The sequence below is a fragment of the Gopherus flavomarginatus genome, chromosome 9, assembly GCF_025201925.1.
Source record: "Gopherus flavomarginatus isolate rGopFla2 chromosome 9, rGopFla2.mat.asm, whole genome shotgun sequence".
Lineage (NCBI taxonomy): Eukaryota > Metazoa > Chordata > Testudines > Testudinidae > Gopherus > Gopherus flavomarginatus.
The window spans coordinates 52,637,189-52,647,622 of record NC_066625.1 but is presented as its reverse complement, the minus strand read 5'-3'; positions in this window follow the sequence as shown (position 1 = coordinate 52,647,622).

Here is a 10,434-nt window from a genome sequence, read left to right as displayed (position 1 = left end):
TTGAGGACTGTTCCCTGTTTACAGTTACATTCTGAGACCTACCTGTGACAGGTTGGATCACAGAAACCCCCCATGGAACTGCCATCTGATGTGCCAGGACTACCTCTGCTCCTGTTTTCCCTGCCAGTTCAGGACTCCAGCTCCCTGTCTTGCTGAGCCAGACACTCCCATCTGCTCCAGCAAAGACCCAGGGTCTGAATTACTTGCCCCAAAGCTGAACGTTTACCTGAAAACAGCTCACAGAAGTGTGCATGTCTTTAGCATTCAGATGCCAAACTCCCAATGGGGTCTAAACCCAAATAAATCCGTTTTACCCTGTATAAAGCTGATGCAAGGTAAACTCATAAATTGTTCACCCTCTATAACTCTGATAGAGAGCTATACACAGTTGTTTGCTCCCCCAGGTATTAATACATACTCTGAGTTCATAAGTAAAAAGTGATTTTATTAAATACAGAAAGTAGGATTTAAGTGGTTCCAAGTAGTAACAGACAGAACAAAGTAAGTCACCAAGCAAAATAAAATAAAATGTGCAAATCTATGTCTAATCGAACTAAATACAGATAATCTCACCCTCAGAGATGCTTCAGTAATTTTTTCCTCAGACTGAACACCTTCCAGGCCTGGGCACAATTCTTTCCCCTGGTACAGCTCTTGTTCCAACTCAGGCGGTAGCTAGGGGATTCTTCATTATAGCTCCTCTCCTCCCTTTGTTCTCTTCCACCCCTTTATATATCTTTTGTATAAGGCGGGAATCTTTTTGTCTCTCTCTGGGTTCCCATCCCCTTCTTCTCAATGGAAAGACACCAGGTTAAAGATGGATTCCAGTTCAGGTGACATGATCACATGTCACTGCAAGACTTCAAGCCATCATTCCTCCCAAACTGACTCACAGGAAGGCCTGCCTACAAACAGAGCCATCCAGTCAATTGCCAAACCACCACTAATGGCCCACACTTTGCATAATTACAATAGGCCCTCAGAGTTATATTTCATATTTCTAGTTCCAAATGCAAGAGTGATACATTTATACAAATAGGATGAACATACTCAGTAGATTATAAGCTTTGTAATGATACCTTACAAGAGACCTTTTGCATGAAGCATATTCCAGTTACATTATATTCACTCATTATCAGTTTTTATAAAATCACATAGACTGCAACGTCACACTATCAGTTAGCCAGTTTTTAATCCATTTAATGTGTGTCCTGTTAATTTGATATTATTCTAGTTTTTCGGTCAAAATGTTGTGTGGTACCAAGACAAATGCCTTACAGAAGTCTAAATATCTTATGTCAACATTATCCCCTTTATCAACCAAACTTGCAATATCTTCATAAAAAGATATCAAGTTAGTTTGACAGGATCTATTTTCCATAAACCCATCTGCATTTGCATTAATTACATCTTCCTCCTCTAATTTTTTATTAATCGAGTCCCTTCATTATCTTGCCCAGGATAGACATCAGGCTGCCAGGCCTATAAACAGGGTCATTCCCTTTACTCTTTTTAAAAATTGGCACAACATTAGCTTTCTTCCAGTCTTCTGGAAGTTCCCCAGGGCTCCAGATAATGAAAATCAACATTAATGGTCCGGAGAGGGGACCTCCCCGCACACAATGTGACTGGTGCGGGGACGAGTGCACAACTCGTCTTGGTAACCATGGGGAGTTCGTATAAACTCTCCCCGCTTTGCTATGGCCAGTTCCCCTCTTCCCGGGCACTTATATAAACTGTTCCCATCTGCCCTGCCAGCTCCCATTCCCAAGAACTGCCCCATCTGTTTCCTCTCCCCACTACCACCTTCTACCTCAAATGTCCCTTCCCCCAACCTATGCCCTTGGGTTGAGAGAAAGAAGAGTGGGAAGACCTGCAGTTGATCAGAAGACCCTTCCCTAGCTGCCCAGGTGCCGTAGTTTCTGGAGTCACCTTCCATCCAGCAGAGGAGCTGCGGGGTGTCCTGCAGCTCGAGGGGTGGGCTAGGAAGGGGTGGGGAAATGTCCTCATGCTGTGATGTCAGCAGAGCAGGCCCAGGGCTAGTAGTTTTGCTGTCCTTACCCCTGCACCCAAAAAGTCCAAGCAAAAAAAAAAAAAAAGTCAAGCACAATTCTTGTGCAACCCCCTAAGGATTTGGTGCCTCAAATGCAAAGATTTGGCACCCCTAAATGTTGGTGCCCAGGGTGGCTGCCCTGATTGCCTACCCCTGCAGCAGGGTTCTGCTCTGTGCAGGGTTCTCCTTCCATTAGTTGTCAAAAATTGTACTTGCCTTCAGTGCTCCTTTATCCTGCACCTGCCACATCACAGCCTGGTGGTCAGGGACCCAGGTATGGAGGTGGCCAGTTTACACGGCTGTTGCCAACCTGCCCTTGGTGCCAGTGTAACGCGGATGCCCCAGGATCGCGTTCTCGGGCTGATACATTAGGTTGTGGAGCATGACACAATTGAGCTGTACCTCCTTGCAGGCAACAAACAACCAGCAGGTGGCAGCAGCTACAGAAACTGGGTATGAAACCCTGGGGAAGCCACAAGGCTGTGATACAAAGCGAGTGCCTGGCGCCCTGGATGAGCCCGAAGGGGAAATGCCTCAGGGCATCAATTCCTGCTTCCATTGGAGTGAACCCTGCAACAGAACAGCCCTGGGGCAAGGGGCAAAGGTCACGTGAGAGATCAAACTGGAAACACAGTGGGCAAGTGATCAGTGCGGTGTGAGGACAGTGCTGGATCTGAATGAGCTACAGATCCCTCTGCCCTCTAGGGGACTAGGATCTTGTAAGCCTGGATCTGGGCTTAGGAGTGCAACTGTTCGCTGGGCAGGAGGCCTCCCTGACCTGCCCACGGTAATTGTGAGCACTGACAGGGACTCGGAGTTCAGCGGCGCGTGTGTTCAGACTGTTCCCATGTGCAGCACCTTGCACGAGGCTGGCGAGCTCTGCCTCCACAGCCCCATTCTGCCCCCAGCACCCCAGCCTCACATGGTTTCAAGGTAAGTACAGCCATGTGCTGCTGGAATGCAAACACTCCCTTACAGCTGCCAGCTCCCAGGCCTCTGGCTGAGATGGGTCCGGACAGCTGAGACATCCAGGGAGGGCACTTGGTACAAGAAAGGGGTGCACAGAACATTCAAGACAAACAAAACTCACCTCCATCCAATGTACCCAAAGGCACTGACCTCAGCTTGCAGCCCCACAGCAGGATCTCGGTTGTTCCCTTTTCCACTGTCCTGGGAGGAACTGGGGTCCAGGCAAGTTTGGGAAGAGTCCCATGGCTTGCAGCCCTTCAACTCCAGGGCCGCCGGGGGGGGGGGGGGGGAAGTGGGGCAATTTGCCCTGCACCCCACAGGGGCCCCCATGAGAGTTTTTCGGGGCCCCTGGAGCAGGGTCCTTCACTTGCGCCGGGGGCCCTGGAAATCTCTTGCTGGGCCTGGGCCCTCAGAGCTTCTTCCTCTCCGGGTCTTCAGCAGCAATTTGGCGGCGGGGGGTCCTTCCGCCCCGGGACCCGCTGCCAAAGTGCTGGGTCCGCTACTGAAGACCCCAGGCCCCCTGAATCCTCTGGGCTGCCCTGTTCAGCTCACAGCTGGGACTCTGCATGGTCCAGGGTCACAGTTCTAGTGATTGTAGAGCATCTCACGATGGTTGTTTTTCTAAAGTCCACAGCTATTGTCAACCAGTGACTGCTCAACCAGCTCAGTGTGTGTTACAGAGTGGTACATTTCCAGCCTGGCGGGTGCAGAGAAAAGCTGGAACACGTCTCAGCTGTACCCTAAAGGTTCACCACCCAGAAGGCAAAGAGCCCAATGGTTATTTACCTTTTAAAACCTCCTGCTCGTTAAGCCAACCTCCTGGGTTTGGGGCCCGACTCAGGACTGCTGGATGCCTGGCACTGGTGACAATAAGTTTTGCAGGTGGAAACAGACTGGCAGGAGCACTTGCTAACACACGCCCATTGGGCTGGCCTGGCTCTTTGCCACCCGGATGGGGGGAGTTCTGTTACTCACCCAGTGGGAAGTGGCCCATGTCTGCAGAGGAAGCAGACTTGGGCAGCAAAACACCCAGTTTTAAGCAGCAGAAAAATACTCGGTGTTCTCGTAAAACTAAGCACAAATATTTGTGGAGTTGCTGCCGCACGGAACCTCTGGCCCCTGGCAAAGCATCCTGCAGACAGAGTGGCTCTGCACAACGCTGGCCCCTCTGCTTGGCTCCATCCTCCCCCTTTGCTGCAGGAAGCAGCTTATACATTAACCCACTGGCTGGCTGTGGTGCTTGCCCTGGTGGTAGTTGGGTACTTCTCCCACACACTGATGGAGGTAGCTTCACCGCCCTGCAGCTGACCAGCCCTGCACAGGTAGGACACCCCGGGGCCTCTGCTTCCTTGTGCATCAACGCGGGTGTAGTAAGATGAGGCCCTGAAAAATAAACCCTTATCAGAGGCCCGGTATGAGGCCTAAGGCCTGAACTAAAGTAATGATCAAGACTTTGCTAACATAAAGCAAAGTTAAGCTGTGAGCCAGAGGCAGGCCCTGCTCCCAGAATTTGACAATGAAAGGGCTGACGTTGCAAAAATATACATACCTAAAAGATACTGAACACTAGAGACAGAGCCGGCTTTAGGCCTATTCCACCAATTCCCCCAAATCGGGCCCCGCGCCTTAGAAGGCCCCGCGCCCAGTGAGAATCCCTTCCCTGGCTGGAGGCGCCTTTTTAATTTTTATTCATCTGGCGGCGCTCCGGGTCTTCAGCGGCACATTGGTGGCGGGTCCTTCAGTGCCGCCGAAGACCCGGAGTGAGTGAAGGACCCGCTGCCAAAGTGCCGCCGAAGACTCGGAGCACCGCCCAGTGAGTACAAACCCCATGTGTTTTGTTACATGTGCTTTTTTTTGTTTTTTTTTGTTTTTTTTTAAGTCATCCCTGCCGGGGTCCCGTCGAAACTGTTCGAATTGGGCCCCACACTTCCTAAAGCCGGCCCTGACTAGAGATACCAGAACACTCCGATATTTGCACGTTCCACACAGATAACAAGGACAGAGGCGCAAAGGTAATATGATGGATAGAGTTGTTTTGTTAGAACCAACCTGTACAAGGTGAGAGGCGGCACCTTACTGCGTGGAGGGGTTGTACCTTGCTACGTAGAGGGGTTGCACCTCAATACGTCGGGAGTGACGTGTAACTTGTTTGTACCTGTGTATAAGAATGCACTTCTGAGTGGATGTTTTTGGCATAGGGGGCAGTGGAAAGTCCTGCCACTGACTGAGCCAGTCCATTGTCAGGGAGCACATATGTACTAGCAGAACTGTAGACGTCTGATCTGGGTTCTGCACAGAGTTGGGGCAGCACACAGAGGGAACACGCGCACACAGCCGACTGTTATCAACACTGAACAGAGCAGAGCACTACACCAGTAGTGTCTGACAACAGCGGGAGATGCAGACGGACAGACTGGCCTCAGATCTGGGTCCTTTTGCCTTCTCCCTTAATGTCCTGCAATAGGACAGAATTTTTTGGGGCTGCTCTGGACCTAGCAATGCCAGAGCATGCCACCACTCTGGGGGTCGCTTTTTCCAGCTGCCATCCAGCTGCAGAGAGTGTCAAGTGTGAAATGTAATGTCCTTTCATAGGGTTATGGGCCTGCATACACCCCATCTATCTATCTATCTATCTATCTATCTATCTATCTATCTATCTATCTATCTATCTATCTATCTATCTATCTATCTAACCCCATACACCCCCTCTATATCTATCTATCTATCTATCTATCTAATCTCAGCACCCATTGCCATAGTATCTGAGCACCAGCTGTAGCCAATTCCCTGGTGCAGGCATTAAACAGAGGGATCAGGCGGGAGGTTTTGAAATTCTCACCGTGGTGGGAGAAATGGACCTAGTCCTGTTTGTTGATCCATGGACAGGTTTGTGCCATGCTCTTGGTTATTCCCACTGGGGGGGGGGAGGGGCAGTGCAGCTGAACATGCCAATCTTGGCAGATGGGATTTGTCCTTGCCTGTCTCTCCCTCTCCCCTTTGCAAGACTTTAGAGGACTGGGGAATCCAAAGGGAAGAGAAATGAAGTCTCTGATCTCTTGGTGTCCCTGCAACATGATTTGTTTCCTGCTGTTTCCTAAGGCCCAGAGGATTTTGGAAGCTCTGTTTGCTAGAGAGGAGCGGCTGGGGTCACTGGGTCACAGCAGAGAGTGAACCAACTCTGGCATCTTCCACAGAGGAAGCTGGAGCTGGAGAGGCTCCTGTGGTCAGATGATGGCCAGGGAGCAGTCAACATGCCAGAGAGGACAGACCAGCTGCAGGGGCATCTCCAAGCTGGAGTGTCTGTCCTGCTCTCACGGCAAGTAAAGGGATGTGAAATCAGCCCTGGCAATTGAGGAGCAGTCTCTCCTCTAGCACCTGTGTGTGTGTACTCCTACATGGGAAGAGTGCTGGCCCACCCTGTGTTGCATCATGGTCCTCCATCCCATAAGCCCTTAGTGTTAGCAGCTGTTTGGGTTCATATGGCATCTGTCAGCAGAGTGAGTGCTTGCAGAAGACAGCAGTTGCAGCTCACATGGGTAATTAACCACATGACTCTAATTCATGTGTGTGCAAGGTCCCATAGTCAGCCATACATGTGTCAAGCATGCACACATGTGTGTAACCTGCCAGCCAGCTGAGTGTGTGATCTCCAGCAGGTGTGGGAGCATGGCCTGCCAGCCAGTAGTGCATGTGTGTCACCTTTTCTGTTGTGCTGCTCTGTGCCTGAGGGGAAGTGTTTGTCTCAAAGCAGCCTCTCCCCTGATGGTGGGCACAGGGCCGGCTGGCACTGACCTGGGGATGATCCTCTAGACAGCGAACTGAAGCAGGGGCTAAGGGGGGCTGCCCAAAGTCCAGCACCTTCTGCAAGTGCCAATCGCAGATGTGCTGTATGCAGAAAGTTGCCACAGGTCAGGAGCAGGAGACATGGCAGATGGGAACTTTCTGTGGGTTCGAAGCCAGGACACAGGAGGCATTGAGCAGTAAAGAGCAGGGACAGAAGCAGAACAGCTGGACATAAGACACATTCGATGGCTACTCCTTGGCAATGAAGGGGTCCATGAGCCTGGAGTGCTGTGAAACCCCATGAGCTTCTCCTGCAGCTTAGAAAGGCAGAGCCCAGCCCAGCTCCAGGGAGCCTCTGCAGCCCCCCGCCCCCAAGGGAGTAGGAATGTTTCAGACAACGACTGCACTGCCTGCCCATGTACAGCGCTACAGCTGCAGCACGGGGCGGGGAGGGGGGGAGGCTCTGGCCACCAGCCCCACTCCGCTCGGCTGTTGGGGTGGCAGGGGGGTGGTGCAGATGAGAAGCTGCCCTGGGGCTAAGAACCAGCAGCAGCTCAACAGGACTGTGGCTTCTCTTGTGTGCCTTCCTTCCCAGCCCCCTAGACACAATGGGGTGTGGCAGCATCCCTCCCCACCCCCTGCCACCTGCAGCACTGGAGGCGAAAGAGAAGGGCTGGGGGAGGAGAAAGGAAGGTAAGAGAGCAGAGAAGCCATTCAGCATTTCATGTCCTCCTCTCCCAGCAGGGCGGGGATGGAGTCTGGCATCTGTGCAGCATGATCAGGTCCTTTGCTAGATCCCTCTGGGGCCCAGCACTAGGCTGACCACCAGTCCTTAATTGGGTGGGACAGTCCCAAAATGCAGAGTTGTCCCAGATTCCCTGCGGCACTGCTCCACGCTTGCCCAAGGCTTGGGGAAATGCCAACCTCTTCCTAGTGAGGGGGCTGAAGTGGACCTCAGCTCTCCCTCTTGCTACAAGGCCCCATCCCCTGCTCTTCCTCTCCCCACCCCCATCCAAGGCCCTGTCCCTGGCCAGGCCAGAAGCCCAGGGAGCCCAGGCCAGTGTGGGGAGCCATAGAGTCCTGAACCCTCCACCTGCCCTGGGCATCACCGCCCTGGGGGGCAGGTGCACTGGCTGGGGGCTCAAGCTCAGTGTCAGCGAAAGTTTGGGTTGGTTCTGTTGTAACACCTGTGGCAAGTGTTTCTCACCTAGAGTTTCCAGGCTTTTACTTGTTTACATACATTAGAATCCCATACGGGAGGGCTGGGGCAGAGTCTGTGCCAAATGGCAGCTGGTTTATGAGGATGACTCAGAGCTTTCTCTCCTGCAACCAGAGAAAGCCTGAGCATTTTATGTCATCAGGATAATAATAGGGATGCTGCTATCTGCAGCTGTCATTACCCAGCCCTTTTCCACTGTGGGCCCAACCCTGTACCTAAGATAGTCAGTCACAAAACTCCCATTGTCTCCAGTGGGAATAGGAGCAAGTTCTGTGAGATGCTGCATTAATCCCCAGCAGAAACAACTGGCCATAACACAACAAGGCCAAAAACTATGACCGTCCTCTTTTTTGCATTGCCTCGTACTGACTAATTCAGACTGGAAATGAGGTGTGCATTTTTAATGGCGAAAGCAGATTTTAAAGCAAGGTTGGATGTTTTTTTAAAAGCTCTGCTCTTGGGATGATTTGGGGGCATGTCTCTGGTCTATATTATACAGGAGGTCAGACTAGATGATCACAATAGTCCCATCTGGTGTGGGAATCGATGACTCTGTGGCACCTGTGGTCCAGCTGGGTGAATTTTCACAGCATCTGCTTGCTTTAGTGACAGACACACAACCCAGTCCTTCGAATGCTTTGAAAATATAGGCAAACTTTCAGTCTGCTCACAGGAACTCATTCCATCACGCATTACAAAGAGCAGGAAACATGGCCAATCGTCAACATGGAAGAAGGTGAATAGCTGGGTTTCCCAATGGACCATGCAAGGACCAGTTTGCTTACTATATTTATTAATGGTTTGGGAAAGGGGGTGAAATACAGGAAAATCTGCAGAGGCACCAAAATTTTTGAAGTGAGTCAAGTCTAGATTGGATTGTGAGGAATTTCAGAAGCTGTTAAAGCCAGGCAATGGGGCAGCACATTGGATGTGATATGGGAGGTCAGACTAGATAGTTCTGGCCTGAACATCTAACTACAGTGGCGTTCACACTAATTTGTCTTTGGGATAAATGTGATGGATACGTAATATTCAAAGATCGCGGTATCAACTCTATAAGCGTCCTGTGTGGGCTGGGGACTGTTCTGGCTCCATGGGGGAGTTACAGGGTTTCCTGCAGAAACTATAGTCACCTGGAAATGATTAAAAGCAAACCCCTAGGCCCATAACTAGGCTGGAGAAGCCTCATCCCCTGGGTAAATAGCATAGACTGGTTTGACCTGGTTAAAGAGTTCAGGCACACAGAGAACTGGAAAATGTGACCAACCTAGCATAGGGATCCAATCCAAAAACTGACATCAGACTGGGACCAGCCCTGCAAGGCTCTGATGTGCTTTGAACCGCTAGGGCTTCTTGTGGAAGGTGGAGACATCTGGTAAACTAGACCTGCAAAGAAGCTGTTTATTGGTTTTAAGATCCATTTTCTCTGAAATGGTTCTGTTCTGAATAAATACCACTTTGCTCTGTGAAGCTGGCTGGTCACTAGTTAACCCTGCCATTGCCCTAGGGAGAACAGGATGGCAGGGGCTGAGCTAAACTCAGACTTGCTAAGGGGATCACAGTGAACTGCAGGAACTGCAGCCTAAATCTCACAGGACTCCACCCTGAAAAGGGTGATCGCCAGAGGCCAGAGACCTGAGTGGTCATCCTCAAGGTGGCCACTAGAAAGTCAGAGGTGCAGTTTCCTACTGAACGGTGACAGCCTCCACCGCTGAGAGTGCCTGGGATGGTGACAGGCCTTGGTGTGGGTGCTGAAGGCCAGGAAGGCTGGGCACTGGCAGAACTGTGGGGGGAGCACAGGACTGGTATAGCAGGGGCAGCTGAAGGTCAGAGCTGTGTGAGGGAAACATGCCTGGCACCTGTCTGCAATGTTCCAGCCCTAATCAGTTTTATTAATCTCTTTCTCTCCTGCGCGCTGCTATGGCATTGAATAGTTAAACCCAGGTGGGAGCTTTCCGAGCTGCGAACAGTAAACTTCTTGTCTCTCATTTCACAGCAGATTTACAGATGCCTTTGTTTTCCCTTCGCCACTTCCCAGGCTCTATGAAAAGAAGCGCCTGTTCCCAGTGAGTCATGGCTTAAAGCATTACAAGGCAGCAAGCTCAGCACATCAAGCCTCCACCCGCCCCACTGGCAAACCCCGAGGCCAGCTCACCATGGTCCCTCCACATTTCCTGGCTGCGTGCACCACAGGGAGAATAAATCCCCCATCTGACCCAGAGCCAGTGCTCCAAGCGGGAGGGGGATGCAAATGCTCGCGGACCTGGCAAAAAATGTTGTGTTGAAACTGAGCTGGATGACTGAGGGGCCTGCTTTCAGCACTGTCTCACCAAAGCGGCTGCTCCAGGATGCTGAGAGACCCCCCTACACACACATTTTTTTAGGACCACTCTGCATGCAGCAGAGGAGC